Below are 16,582 nucleotides of genomic sequence, written 5' to 3' on the forward strand. Positions count from 1 at the left end.
AAATGCACCTGTGGCCATCACCGCCCCCCTGGATCGCTACAGTGCCTACCAGGGGGCGGTAGTGCCCACTTTGGGAATCACTGAGTTAGAGTATTTTCTGTAATAAGACTTGTGGTGCCCATTCAAGCTAGAGAGCAGCTAATGTATTCAGTTTCCCCCTTTGCTTTTCTATCCACACCCCCATTCCAAGACAGACAACCAATGTCAATACATGCTATTTCTACTTCTCCACTCCTTTCCGTTAATAGGGTTGTTTCATGTGGTTTATGTCATTTCTTCCACAAAAATGAGGTCACACTATACATTTATTTTCTTGGAAGTTACTTTCCACAGTTACCAATACATGATGAGAATATCTTCAGATCAAAAGATGGAGATATAACTCTTTTCTTTCTAGCTTGAAGGATTACCCTCTTGATGGGTATTCAGTACTAACTATGATGAGTGCTTTAATGAACCCCTTTGTAGGTGTACTCTTATGCACCCTTATAGTTAAAGAACAGATTCCCAGAATTGAGATTTCAGACTAAAATGCTTGTATATATTTTATATTAGATATTATATATATTTTTGAAAACCATGTTTTTAAAGTATGCTTGATGTGTAATATCTGTACATATTTGATGTATAAAATTTAATTTTTGCCAATAAGTATACACCAGTGTGTATTATTGTTAAACTAGAGGCCCGGTGCATGAGTGGGGTCCCTCGGCCTGGCCAGCAATCCACGGCAGATTGGCTGGCCAGTCAGGAGGGCTGGTCGGTTGGGGGGTGGGAGGGGCCGTGGAGGTTGGCCAGCTGGCCCCCCAGATGGGGGCCAATGGAGCCTGCATTGAGCATCTGCCCCTTGGTGGTCAGTGAGCATCATAGCGACTGGTCAACCAGTTGTTCCAGTCATTCTGGTCATTCTGGTCGTTCGGTGGTAATGGTCGCTTAGGGTTTTATATATATAGATTGCTTACCAAAAAAGCTGTGGCACAGAACAAAGGACTCTTATCTCTGCATCTCCACCAGCATAGAAAATTATCACTTTTTAATTTTTGCCAATAGGATAGGACTGATTTTGAAGGGAAAAAAAGCTGGTGTGGGATTTACCCATCTTAAAAACTAGTCAGGTTTATCTAGTTGCTGTTTGGCTGATGATAGAAGAACACACAATACTTCAAGTTCAGTAACAAGGCAACTTTATTACTCAGACCAAAAGCAATAGCCACAGTTCATATTCATATCAGCCCCTCATGCCCTCCCATGTCCCACGAGAGTGATGCAGGTGGGTCTAGGTGAGTGACAGCACATACAGTGGGCTGCATTTTAGGGGAGGAGCACTGACTTTGGGGGACTCAGCACTTTTGTGGTAAGCAGATCCATGTCCATTGTCTGTCTACAGGAGCATGACCTCATCACTCAGGGTTGCTCACTGCGGAAACAACCTTGAAAAATAGTCCCAAGTAAAGAGCACTCAGGCTTTGCATTTCTGACATACCCAGCAGGAAGACTTAGGGGCACTCAGGGCCCATGGCAGATCACCAATCCCAATAGAATGAGGCATGTCAGCTGCTTAAACTCTTCTAAGAGCTTCCTAATGAATATAAAATAAAACCCAAATTCCTCATCAAGGTGTGGTTGCCACAGTTAAACCTGCTCTCAGTGTAATGATAAGGAAATGTGTACAAAAGGGAAGTACTTAAATGTAGCCCAACATGTAGTCTATATACATTTAGATGGTGAACCCCTGAGTTTTGATAGAGCATGACCTACACCTTTCCATGAAGCTAATACTATAGCAGCAAGCTTATTATTCCAGGCTCTCTGCCCTGATGAATCTTCACTCTGCATTACAGTGACCACTGAACATCAAGCACACTTCCACCAGAAAAAGGACTCAACATGGAACCACAGCTACTTCACTCCACCGGACCTCTATGCCTGATCTTCGGTATGTCCCTCAAACCTTATACTTGCAGACTCAACAATAGCCTGACCTTAAATTCCCATTCCACATTCTTTCTCACTTCTAATCAAGTCATCTTTATGCAATATTTTACTTCTTAGGTATATACAGGCTAATAAATTACACAAGAATGATGGAGTTATTATATAAACAGTTTGCAACCCCTAAAATATAATACATCTAAAATGGTTATCTACAGTGGCTAAATGCACAAGAAGAGACATTGTCAATGATTATGTGCCTCTGGCAGAAATATTTTGAACCGACTATCTGAAGGCATCTTGAAACACAAAATTGTTAGCAATTCTCATCAAATTTAAATTTGTAACTACCAACCTGTAGGAAGTACAAGGATAAAGGAACATGTTACACCATGAGGAAATAATCAGCGAAATCCATTGGGGAGACAAACAACCTTGTTTCATCACCATAAACATGGCAAGAAATTAAAAGAGAGAGGAAAATGAGACATACATATGAAATACAAGTGACTTCAGAAACAATTGCAACACATGAACCATAAATAACATTGATCTTGGGTTTGGGAATTGGCTGGGGATTATTGCTTTTCAGTACACATGTTTTGTGTCAGCAGAATATCTGAACATGGAGTGTGATTGATAAATTCACAGAACAATTTCTACAACTACAAATAATGAATGAATGTCAGAGAAGATGTATAAAAGGAGGTCATTTGATATTTTAGAGAAAAGAGGGGCCAGAATGCAGCAAAAAGTGTGAGAGGTCAAGGCAGGAATTACCTTTGGGATGGAATAGGTTTGAGGATAGTTGGATGGCAAATAAGTAGTAGAGAGAAAAATATTTAAGATGCAGGGTACAGAAGGCATAACTGATGGAGGCACAACATGATGGGTGTGGGAGGATGAAATGCAAACCATATATGCAAGAATTCCTCTTGGATGGACAGGGAGACTCTTCCTTTCTAACAGAAGACAAGGCAGAGAAAATTCTGTGTAGGGATAACGAGGAGGTTCCCACCTCACAGTTCCTATGTTCACTCCTCTTCCTAACCCTGATGCTAGATGTCCTCTACTTCTCAAGGACCCAGGTATCATAGTCCCAGAGCTGAGCCAGAATGGCAGCACCAGACCTTCTCAGATTTCTCTTCTCATCTTGGACACGCAAGGTTAAATTCCAGATTAGAATGGAGTCCACCTAGCCGGCCTAGGGGGCAAAGACTACCCGATTTGGGGGGGGGGGAGGTGTCTCTTCTTACAGTTCCAAGCTCTATTTACATTTATTTTTGTTGGCTCTTTTTATTGAATTTATTGTGGTTACATAGGTTAATAAAGTTACATAGGTTTCAAGTGTACAGTCCGTAATACATCATCTGCACATTGCATTGTGCACTCACAATCCAAATCTAGTCTTGTTCCATCATCATTTTATCCTGTTTACCCTCCTCTACCTGCCCCCACCCCCTTTCCCTCTGGTTATCACCATTTTGTTGTCCATGTCCATGAGATTTTTTTCTTACTCCTTTCACCAATTCCTTAGCTATTGTCCTAATACCTTTCCCTCATTATTTTCTCAACCTAACTCATTACTTGCCTACTGGTGCTGGTCTCTGTTCTGCTCTGATGACCGAAACTTAGAAGCTATCTCTCCCAGAATGTTGTTGCTCATCCAGTCACACAACACAAGTTTTCTAAATGTTGGCATAATGGAGTGAAGGATTATTTCATCACCTAATATAGCCCAGATGATGACACTTACTGTAAGGCATTTATATTGTTAAATGCTTTATGGCTATTCCTGACAATAGGATTTTCTTCTGCTATCTTTATTCCTGTACTTCTCTCTCTCTCTCTCTCTCTCTCTCTCTCTCACACACACGTACGCCATGTTGCTGAGGTCTCTCACTCTCTCTTCTTTAGTCACCCTTACAGTGCTCCCCTTATCCCCATTTCTATTTAAAATATTAATTGAAAGCAAAAACTCTTCCAATTTTATTTTATAGAAGAATTCAAATAATTTGATCATTTATTGTTTGAGCAGCATAAAGAAAAACAGAGAATTTTGAAGACCATTAACAGGGTCAACTTTTTGCCATCATCTCTTTCCCAGGAGTTATAAATAGAAGGAAGTAGAGAGTGATTCTATCAATTATATGATACTAGAGGTGCGGTGCACGAATTTGTGCATGGGTGGGGTCCAGCCAGCCCCACCTCTGATTGGGGTGGGGGTGGGGCTAAATGGGGATGGGACTGGCCGGAGGTAGGGGCTGCAGGTGTTTGGCCAGCTGGCCCCACCCCTGGTCAAACTCCCGGTTGAACTCCCAGTTGAGAAGACAATTTGCCTATTTGCCTTTTATTATATAGGATGAGTGCCACCAACACTCTCAAGGAAAAAGTGACTATGCTCAGTTTTCTGGTGGAACAAAATATAAAATGCCTTTCCATTTAATCCTGCAAAAATCAGTGAATCAGTGAGGTAGCTATTGCTGTACCACTTCTTTAAAAATTCAAGTTCAAAAAGATGAAGATATGTCCCCAAATGCAGGTGGATGATCCCAGAGTGTCATGAGCAGTTGCGGATTCATGTCATAGCCCATTCTCTATTTAACCCTCTGGCTGTTGGCTTCTGGCCTTAGTTTTCTACTGAACCTTCTCCTAAAGCTTCTTTATAGCCTATTGACACTTAAATCCCCAGGTTGTTTTTTTTCTCAGTGGTCACGGTTGTCAAAGCCTGTGATGCTTTGACATTTGTCTTTTAGCTGAGCTGCTGGCAGAGGTTCCTGTTGTAGTTCATTGACCTCTGGCCACTCTTCTGTTTCATTTGGGGTTCAGGGAGCAGAGGAAGTGCATGTCCACAAACCACATCTCCTTCAGCTTCACAAAATTCTAACCTGTTTTATTTCCTGTCCTTGACTAGCCAATCCTAGAAGAGTTATATGGGAATACATAGTATATATCCCTGTACCACCCAACCTACAATCATGAAATAAATTTCTCTGATACTGATATATTCCACAAGGCCTGTGCTTTTACCCTGTTACATATGTTTGTAAAATAAATAACAATAGGTGACAGGTTCTTTTTAAACTGGCAAAGATAATCCTGAATCATAAATCCAAAATCTGAGTGTTGTATATAGGAGTCAGTATGATACTGACTCATTGTCATTCTACCAAATCATATGTGTAGAATATTATTTCCAAGTTATTATGGATATATTTTCCATGTTTTCTTTTCTCCTTAATTTTTTTTAACCATGTCGTCATTTAATGTGTTGCATTTCTGTGGGTTAGTGTAATTTGTTACCTGACTTGATTTTTAAAAATAAAGTACTTTTATCTTTGTGGTAAAACATACATAACATGAAATTCACCATTTTGACCATTTTTTAGTATATAATTCAGTGGTATTAAGTATATTGACTTTGGTGGACCCATCCATCTCCAGAACTTTTTTTTATCTTTTATCATTGAAACTCTGTACCTATTAAACAAATCCCACCTGACCCCAGCAACCACTATTGTACTTCCCATCTCCATAAGTTTGACATTTCTAGGTACCTCATATGAATGGAAACATGCAGTATCTGTCCCTTTGTGACTTCCTGATTTCACTTAGCAAAATGTCTTCAAGGTTCTTCTATGTTATACCATTGGTCTGAATGCCCTTGCTTTTTAAGGCTGAATACTATTCTGTTGTATGCATATATCACGCTGTGTTTATCCATTCAGCTACTGAAGGACACTGGATTGCTGTCACCTTTTGGCTATTGTGTATAATGCTGCTGTGGTTATAAGTGTGCAAATAACCATTTGAGCCTCTGCTTACATTCCTTTTGGTTATATACCAGAAGTGCAATTACAGGATCATATGGTAATTCTCTTTAAAAAATTTTAAAGACCCACCACACTGGTTTCCACAGTGGCTGCACCATTTTATATTTCTAGCAGCATGCACAGGGATTTTGGTTTTCCACATCCTTGTCAACACTTGTTACTCTGTTTTATTGATAGTAGCCATCCTAATGGGTATAAGATAATACCTCATTGTGGTTTTGCATTTTCCTATAGATTATTAAGTTTGAGTATCTTTTCATAAGCCACTTGTATATCTTCACAGAAGAAATATCTATTCAAACCCTTTGTTCATCTTTTAATCATGTTGTTTTCTTTTTGTTGTTGGGGCTTTAAATATTTTAGTTGATTTGTTATATTTTAGAAGTTATCTTTAAATAATGGATCTTAACACCTTATTAGATATATGAGCTGTGAATATTTTCTCCTATTCTATGGATTGCCTTTTACCCTCTTGCTAGTACCTTTTGATAAACAAAAGTTTTAAATTTTGATGTAGTCCAACTTACATGGCTTTTTTTATTTTGTTACCTGTACCCAAGAAATAATTTTCAAATCCAATGACATGAAGCATTCCCCTCAATTTTATTCTAAGTATTTTACAGTTTTACATCTTGCATTTTGATAATGATCCTTTTATTCAGTGTTGTATATGATATATGCTAAGGATCCAACTTCATTCCTTTACCTGTGGGTATCCAGTTTTCCTAGACAGCACTATAGTATTTGTTGAAAAGACTGCCTTTCCCCCATTGAATGGTCCTGGTGCCCTTGTTGAAAATCATTCGACTATATACAGAAAGGTTTCTTTCTGAGCTATGTGTTCTGCTCCATTGGTCTATATGTCTGTCTTTATTTCAGTACCACACTGTTTAGATTGCTGTAGTTTTGTAGTAGTTTTTGTAAGCACAAAGTGTGGGTCCTTCAACTTATTCTTCTTTACATAATTGTTTGGCTCTTTGGGGACCATTGAGATTCCATTGCCTATATAATAAAGAGGTGATATGCAAATCGACCATCACACCATCACAAGATGGCTGCCTATGACCAGGCCTGCAGGGGAGTTAGTGAGGGACGACCAAATGACTGAACAGCAGGCTGCGTGGGGCAACCAGGCTGGCAGGGGGGCTGTGAGAGGTTACCAGGCTGGCGGGGGGGGGCAGTTGAGAGTGACCAGGCCAGCAGGGGGAGCAGTTGAGGGTGACCAGCGCAGCAGGGGAGGCAGTAAGAGGCGACCAGGTTGGTGGTGGTGGGGGGGGGACAGTTAGGAGCAACAAGGCAGGCAGGGAGGGGGCAGTTGGGGGTAACCTGGCCCGCAGTGGGGGGCAGTTAGGGGTGACCAGGCATGCAGGCAGGTGAGCAATTAGGAGCCAGAGGTCCAGGATTGTGAGAGGGACATCCCCCAAGGGGTCCCTGATATTGGAGATGTGGGCTGAGGGGACCCCCCCCCCCCACACCCCTGTGCACAAATTTCGTGCACCGGGCCTCTAGTGTGTGTGTGTGTGTGTGTGTGTGTGTGTGTGTGTGATGTATTCTTGATGTATATATAGTAATAAGTGTTATGTATTCTTGATATATTGTCCCCTTTATCATTATAAAATTTCCTTCTTTTTCTCTTGTTACATTTCATCTTGAAATCTTTCTTATCAGATATAAGTATGGCTACACCCACTTTTCTCTGCATACCATTTGCTTGGAGAATCATTTTCCTCCCATTCACTTTGAGTCTATATTTGTCCTTGGAGCTGAGATGTGTCTCTAGAAGGCAACACATGGTTGGGTTTATAATTTTTTTTATCCAACCTGCTACTCTGTCCCTTTTTATTGGTGATGTCAGTCTGCTAATATATAGGGTGATTATTGATGTATCAGGATGCACTATAGACTACTATCTTCTGTGTTTTGTCTGTTTAGTAGCTCTGTGTCATCATTGTTTCTTTTTTAAACATTATTTTTATTGTTGACACTATTACAGATGTCCCCATTTACTCCCCCTAAACCCACCTCTACCCAGCCCCTGTCTATTTTTGGTGCTCTTGCCCCACATTGGGCACCATTTATGCTGGGGTTCATGTCCCAGCATCAAGAAGGGTTCAGGAATCTGGAAAAGGGGCTGCGTGTAGATGACATAGAAACCCAGAGACTAATAAAGAGTCCGAAGACGAGATATAATTTTGAAAGGCATTGGGGGTCAGAGGACCTTCAGCTAAAGGAACTGAAGAGTCCCTCCTTGTCTGGGACCCTTGCTTTTATTAACACAATTTGTCCTAAGGCAAGGTGGAGATAATACACTTCAAAGGGTAAGGTTTCAATAGGGTAAGGTTTCAAAGGGTACAGAAGCATTGTCAGTATGGGGGAATAGCCTACAGCTGTTCAGGTGTTTGGCCAGTAGGAGGCAATAACATGTAGATTAAGATGCCCTTTAACTGTCTAGCAGCCACAATCATCAGTTTCCTCAGGTGGAGAAATGCCTTTAGCCATTCCCAACAGGTGACTACATGTGTGACTCAACCCTGTTGAGTCCCCAAGTTTCATCAATGAAACTCTTAAAATTATGACATGCTGGAATTGGTTCCAGGCACCTGTCCTCTCTTCTCTCTGGCCATCACCACACTTTTGTCTGTGTCTATGAGTTATGCATATATGTTCATTGGCTAATCCCTTCACCTTCTTTCATTTAGATTCCCCTCCCTCCACCCCCACAGCTGTCAGTCTCCTCAATGTATCTATGCCTCTGTTTCTATTTTGTTAAACCACTTATTTTGTTCATTAGTAAGAGAGATCATATATGTATTTTTCTTTGACTTGCTTATTTAACTTAGCATCTGCTCCATACATGCTGACACAAAAGATATGATTTTCTTCTCTTTCATGGCCGCATAGTATTTAATTTTGTAAATGTACCACAGCTTTTTAATACACTCATCTATTGATGAGCACTTGAAGTGTTTCCTGATCTTGCCTATTGTTAACAATGCTGCTATAAACATAGGGGTGCATGTATTCATTCTGATTGGTGTTTTGGGTTTCATAGGATGTATTCCCAGAAGTGGGATTACTGGGTCAAAAGGCAGTTCCATTTTTAATATTTTGAGGGAACGGCTTTTCCACAGTGGCTGCACCAATCTGAATTCCCACCAACAGTGTACTAGGGTTCCCTTTTCTCCACATCCTCACTAGCACTTGTATGTTGATTTATTAATGGCAGCTATTCTGGCAGGTGTGAGATGATATCTCACTGTAGTTTTAATTTTCATCTCTCTAATGATCTGTAACATTGAGCATTTTTCCCTATGTCTCTTGGCCATCTGTATGTCTTGTTTGGAGAAGTGTCTGGTCAGTGCCTTGCCCTTTGTTAATTGGATTGTTTCTCTTCCCGGTGTTGAGTTGTATAGTTCTTTATGTCTTTTGTTTGTATTTAATCTTTATTGTTGAAAGTATTACATATGTCCCTTCTTTCCCCCCATTGTCCTCTTCTAGCCTGCCCATGCCCCCCACCCCAGGCCTTCACCACCCTATTGTCTATGTCCATGTGTTATGCATACAAGTTCTTTTGTTGATCTCTTCCCACCTACCCACCTACCCCTGCCTTTCCTCTGATATTTGACAGTCTGTTCCATGCTTCTATGTCTTTGGATCTCTTTTGTTCATCAGTTTATTTTGTTCATTGGATTCCACATATGGGTGAGATCAATTATACCTGTTTTTCTCACTGGCTTAGTGAGAAATAATACTTTCACTTAGCATAATACTTTCCAGGTCAACTAACCCCTTACCAGATGTATCATTGGCAAATATGTTCTCCCATACAGTGGGTTCCCATTGCATTTTGTTAATGGTTTCCTTAGCTGTGCAGAAGTTTTGTAGGTTGATGTAGTCCCATTTGCTTATTTTCTCCTTTGTTTTTCTGCCCTAGGAAATATATTAACAAAAATATTGCTATAAGATATTCTGAGATTTTACTGCTTATGTTTCCTTTAAGGATTTTTGTGGTTTCATCACTTACACTTAAGTGTTTTATCCATTTTGAGTTATTCTTGTGTATTGTGTAAGAAGGTGGTCTAGTTTAGTTTATTTTTTGCATGTATCTGCCCAATTTTCCCAACACCAGTATTTTAATAGAGTCCTTACCCCATTGTTTGTTCTTGCCTCTTTTGTTAAATATTAATTGACCATATAGGTGTTGGTTTATTTTTGGGCTCTCCATTATGTCCCATTGATCTATTTGTCTGCTTTTAGGCCAGTACCATGATATTTTGATTACCATAGCCTTATAGAATAGTTTCATATCAGGTAGCATGAGACATCAAACTTTGTTCTTTCCAAGATTGTTGTGGCTATTCGGGATCTTTTGTAATTCCATATAAATTTTTGGATTATTTGTTCTAATTCTGTGAAATACATCATGGGTATTTTGATAGGAATTGCATTGGATCTATACATTGCTTTGGGTAGTATAAACATTTTAATGATATTAATTCTTCCTTCCCATGTGCATGGTATGTGCTTCTATTTATTGTATCGTGATCAATTTCTTTCTTTAGTGTTTTATCATTTTCTGAGTAGAGGTCTTTTCCCTCCTTGGTTAAATTTATTTCTAGGTATTTTTTGGAGGCAATTGTAAATGAGATTGTTTTCTTAGTTTCCCTTTATGATAGTTCATTATTAGTGCATAAAAATGCAGCCAATTCTTTTACATTTATTTATTTATTTATTTTTATATATTTTATTGATTTTTTTACAGAGAGGAAGGGAGAGGGATAGAGAGTTAGAAACATCGATGAGAGAGAAACATTGATCAGCTGCCTCCTGCACACTCCCCACTGGGGACGTGCTCGCAACCAAGGTACGTGCCCTTGACCGGAATCTAACCTGGGACCCTTGAGTCCACAGGCCGACGCTCTATCCACTGAGCCAAACCGGCTAGGGCTACATTTATTTTTGATTCTGCTACTTTGCTGAATTCATTTACCTGTTCTAATAGGTGTATTGTGTATTTGTTTTTTGGTGGAATCTTTTGGATTCTCTACATACAGTAGCATGCCATCTGCAAATAATTACTTTTGCTCCTTCCTTTCCAATTTGAAAGCCATTTATTCCTTCTTCTTGTCTGATTGTTGTGGCTAGGACTACCAGTACTATGTGGAGTACAAGTGGTGAAAGTGGACATCCCTGTCTTGTTCCTGAAGTTGATGGAAATGGTTTCTTTTTAGCTTTCCCCCTTTGAGAATGAGATGTGCACTCCAATATGCCCACGTTCAGATGTCCTAATGCATAGATGTTTCAAACATGTATGTTTGTTGAGCAGGGAATTCTTTGCTAATTTGCTTTAGTCTCCATAAGTGTAAGTATTAGAGAAGAAATAAATATCAAGGCAGAAAATCTCAGATATCACTTCAGTTGACAGACCACCATGTAGAATTCATCCTCAAGGTTTCACCATTAAACACCTAGAGAGAAACAATATCTAAGGATATAGCTTCCTTAGATATTTATTCAGTAGGATTTGGGAAGGAAAATGATTAAATATTGGTCTGGAAGAAAAATAGTCTATCTATATTTGTCTTTATCAAGGGGCTAAGGTGGAGGGAGATATAAATATGTGTAGTAGAAAAGATTTTTAGGGCAGTGATACTACTCTGTGTGATACTCTAATGAAGGCTACATGTTATTATACATTTGCCATAATCCAGATAAATTACACTAAGAATGAACCCTAGTGTATAATGTGGACTTTGAGTGATAATGATGTGTCAATGCACATTCATTGATTTTAACAAATGTACCACTCTAGTGGGGAACTTTGGAACTGAGGAATGCTGTGTTGATATGGAGGTTGGGCGGAAATATTTAAAAACCTATGCATCTTTCACTTATTCTATTTTTAAAAATATTTATTGTTGAAAGTATTATGTATGTCCCCCTTTTTTTCCCCATTGATCTCTTCTAGCCTGTCCCCGCCCCCAACCCAGGCCATCACCACCCTATTATCTGTGTCCATGGGTTATGCATATATGTTCTTTGGTTGATCTCTTCCCATCCTCCCACTCTCCTCTGCCTTCCCTCTGAAATTCCACAGCCTGTTCCTTGCTTCATTGTCTCTGCATCTATTTTGTTCATCAGTTTATTTTGTTCTTTAGATTCCACATATGAGTGAGATCATGTGATACTTGTCTTTCTCTGACTGGCTTATTTCGCTTAAGAACAGGAACAAGACAGGGATGTCCACTTTCACCACTCTTATTCAATATATTACTGGAAGTCCTAGCCACAGCAAGCAGAAGAGAAGAAATAAAAGGCATTCAAATTGGAAAGGAGAAAATAAAACTCTAATTATTCGCAGATACATGATATTGTACATAGAAAACCCTAAAGACTCTTCAAAAAAACTAGACTGAATAAACTAATTCGGCAATGTAGCAGGATACAATATTAACACCCAGAAATCTATGGCATTTTTATGCACCAATAATGAATTCTCAGAAAGAGAAGCTAAACAAACAATCCCATTTAACATTGCAACAAAAAAGTAAGATATTTAGGAATAAATTTAACCAAGGAGGTAAAAGACTTATACTCAGAAAACTACAGGGAATTGATAAAAGAGATAGAGGATGATATAAACAAGTGGAAGAATATACTGTGTTCATGGACTGGTAGAATTAACATAATTAAAATGTCCATACTACCTGAAGCAATCCATAAATTCAGTGCAATCCCTATTAAAATGCCAACCACATATTCACAGACCTAGAACAAATACTCCAAAAATTAATATGGAACCCCCCCCAAAAAAGACCCCAAATAGCGTCAGCAATCTTGAGAAAGAAGAACAAAGTTGGAGGGATCACAATACCAGATACCAACTTATACTACAAAGCCACTGTAATCAAAACAGCCTGGTACTGGCATAAGAACAGGCATATAGATCAATGCAACAGAATAGAGTCCCCAGAAATTGACTCAAGCCATTACACTCTTTCACTCATTCTTGCTATGAACCTAACAATGCTCTAAAAATTTAAGCCTATTTTGAAAGTCAAAATAACATGATATATATAATAAGGTTTTTTGTGGGGTTTTTTTGGTTAGTATATGGAGCAACCAGCATTCCAGAATACTGGTAGAGGGGATATACTAGTAAACTATTTCAATCACCTAAGGAAACTGTCAGAATCTACGAAATCTGAACATTCTCATATCTTCCATGGGAAATTCTATTCATTTACTCCCATCAGAAATTCATACATAAATGCTCCAAAGATGTACAAAAATGTTAATAGTAGCTCTATTGGTAATAACCTCATACAGAAAATAACCCAAATGTCCATCAACATAATGGGATAAAATATGGTGATATATTTACACCACTGAATATCTATAATAATAAAAGAGTAATATGCTAATTAGACCAGATGTCCTTCCGGACATCCTTCTGGATGAAGACCAGGCTGGAGGAAAGCCCAGGTCCTGGATGCCTACCAGCAAGCCAGAGTGAAGCCTGCCCGGGTCCCCGGTGCCTGCTGGTGGCCAGAGCGAAGCCAGCCCAGGTCCTGGGTGCAAGCCCGGGTCCCGGGTGCCAGAGGGAAGCTGGTGCTGGAAGCCAGGGGAAGAAAGGCCTACTCTTGCACAAATTTCGTGCATTGGGCCTTTAGTGATACTATAATGAGGATGGACAAACTGTAACACAATAAAACAACATGGATGGATTTCATAAACAATGTTGAATGAAAGAAGCCAGACACAAAAGTGTACCTGCTAATACCAGTATTTTTTAGTTTAATTATATTTTTTAATAATCTCTGAAGATTTTAAGTATAAACAAAGAAATGGCTAATACCGCTATTGATATAAAGATGAAAAGGACAAAACTAATACATAGTGGGTACCATTGGGGTAGTGTTTATCCTTAGATGTGGGGCAGTGCCTGTAAGGGGTCATGAGAGGGTCTTCAGAGATGCTGTTAATGTTCTACACTTAACGAAAGGCAATCAACCATAAAGCTCTCTCAAGTGATCTGTGATGAATGAGTGCAGCACCCAGGCTGGGCAGCGAGCAGCTCAGAAAGGACATCAATGTCATAATTCATCTGCTACTTAAACAGAGTATTCCAAGAACACCTTTCTCTTGGAATGTTAAGATCTACTCATTGTTTTCTAGCAGTTCTTGTTGCTGAGATATCTGTTTATAGTTGGATTCATTTTTTAAAGGACTTTGCTTCTTTTTCTCTTTCTAAAATTTAAACATTTTAATTACAGTGGATATGCAATAAAATATTAGTGTCAGATATATGACCTTAATTAGACATTTATACACCTTATGAAGTGATCACTCTGATAAGTCTAGTACCTACCTAACACCATATATAGTTATTACAATATTGTTGACTTTATTTTCTATGCTATATTTTATATACCCATGACTATTTTTATAATTGGTAATTTGTAATTCTTAATCCCTTTCACCTTTTTCACTCATCCCCCCACTTCCTTCCCATCAGATGACCGTCAATTTGTTCTCTGTCTATGACTTTGTTTCTGTTCTTCACATTCCACATATAAATGAAATCAAATGGTATTTGTCTTTTCTGTCTGACTTATTTCACTTAGCATAATACTATCTAGGTCCATTCATGTTGTTACAAATGGCAAGATTTCATTTTTATTTTATTTTATGGCTGAATAATATTCCTTTTTGTATATGCACTACATCTTCTTGATCCATTCATCAATTGACGGACACTTATGTTGCAGCCATATCTTTGCTATTGTAAATAATGCTGCAATTAGCATAGGGTACATACTAGTATATCTTTTTAGATTAAAGTTCAGGATTTCTTCGAATAAATACCCAGATATGGAATTGGTGAGTCATATGGTATTTCTAGTTTTAATTGTTTGAGGGACCATGATACTTCTTTTCATAGTGGCGGCATCAATTTACAATCCCACCAACAGTGCACTAGGGATTCTCTTTTCTCTACATCCTCACCAACACTTGTAGTTTGTTGGTTTATTGATGATAACTATTCTGACAGGTAATGAGGTAATATCTCATTGTGCTTTTACTCACTTTATCTTTTTAAATATATATTTATTGACTTCAGAGAGGATGGGAGAGGGTGAGAGAGAAACATCAATGATGAGAGAGAATCATTGATTGGCTGCCTCCTGCATGCTCTGCATGGGGATCCAGCAAAAACCTAGACATGTGCCTTGACCAGGAAGCAAACCGTGTCCCCCTGGTTCCTAGATCAATGCTCAACCACTGAGCTATGCTGGCTGAACACTTTATCTTCTTTAAATTGTTATACTTGATCTCCTTGATTGATCCTCTATTTCTTAACTTTTCTCTTATATTTCCTATTTCTTTGATTTTCAGTCCCGTATTCTGGGAGATTGTCTCCATTTAATTCTATTAAATTATTTTGTCTTTACATATTTACTTCCCAAAAGATTATTATTATTATTATTTTCCCATAGTACATTTCTTTTATTTTATGGGAACAATATTTCTCAAGTCCAAGGATTGTGATTACAATATATATTTTTTTAAGATTTTATATTGATTGGCTGCCTCTTGCATTGCATGCCTGCCTCTGGGGATCGAGCCTGCAACTCGAGCATGTGCCCTGACTATGAATTGAACCAGGACCTCCTAGTTCATAGGTCGACGCTCAACCATTGAGTTCCACCGGCCAGGTACAGTATTTTTTAAAATGTATTTTTATTGATTTCAGAGAGGAAGGAATAGGGAGAGGGAGATAGAAACATCAATGATGAGAGAGAATCACTGATTGGCTGCCTCCTGCATGACCCCTATTGGGGATCGAGCCAGCAACCCAGGCATATGCCCTTGACTGGAATCAAACCCAGGACCCTTCAGTCCACAGGCCTATGCTCTATCCACTGAGCCAAACCAGCTAGGGCACAGAATTTATTTTAAAACGATTGTGTTTGCTGAATTATGTTTCCCATGTCATCATTCTTTTCTCCTTTATCTTAGACTTGTCTCTTTATGGTGTAGCTTACCTAACTCCCTGGGGATCCTTATTATCTATTTATAATTAACACTGAGGAAATTTATTGTGAGCTAGAAGCTCTACATGGACAGTACTCATTGACTAGACAGTTTTGCCTCAGAATGAGGACCTGTTTCTCTTGTGTGTTAGGCTCATCTGCTGTAATGAGGATAGAGTGCCCCCAACAAAATAGAAACTTATTTCTCTTGTACATAATGCTCTAGAGCAGGGGTCCTCAAACTACGGCCCGCGGGCCACATGCGGCCCGCCAAAAACATTTATCTGGCCCGCCCGGTGTTTTTGCCGCCGCTGCCTGTTGCTTAGCAGCCAACTATTTTTTTTTTTTAACTATAGTCCGGCCCTCCAACGGTCTGAGGGACAGTGAACTGGCTCCCTGTTTAAAAAGTTTGAGGACCCCTGCTCTAGAGCAGTGGTTCTCAACCTTCCTAATGCCACGATCCCTAAATACAGTTCCTCATGTTGTGGTGACCCCCAATTTCATTGTTACAAATTGAACATAAATAAAGCATAGTGATTAATCACAAAAACAATATGTAATTATATATGTGTTTCCCGATGGTCTTAGGCGACCCCTGTGAAAGGGTCGTTCGACCCCCAAAGCGGTCTCGACCCACAGGTTGAGAACTGCTGCTCTAGAGTGCGTGAGCTTTCCAGGGTAGGTAAGTGGTTCTGATAAATGCAGTCAACAAGCAAAACACCTATGGTGTTGTCCTAATTTACATGGTTGAAGCTAGTTTACTACTATCATGTTAACATT

The sequence above is a fragment of the Myotis brandtii genome, unplaced genomic scaffold (assembly GCF_000412655.1).
Source record: "Myotis brandtii unplaced genomic scaffold, ASM41265v1 scaffold1752, whole genome shotgun sequence".
NCBI classification, from domain to species: domain Eukaryota; kingdom Metazoa; phylum Chordata; class Mammalia; order Chiroptera; family Vespertilionidae; genus Myotis; species Myotis brandtii.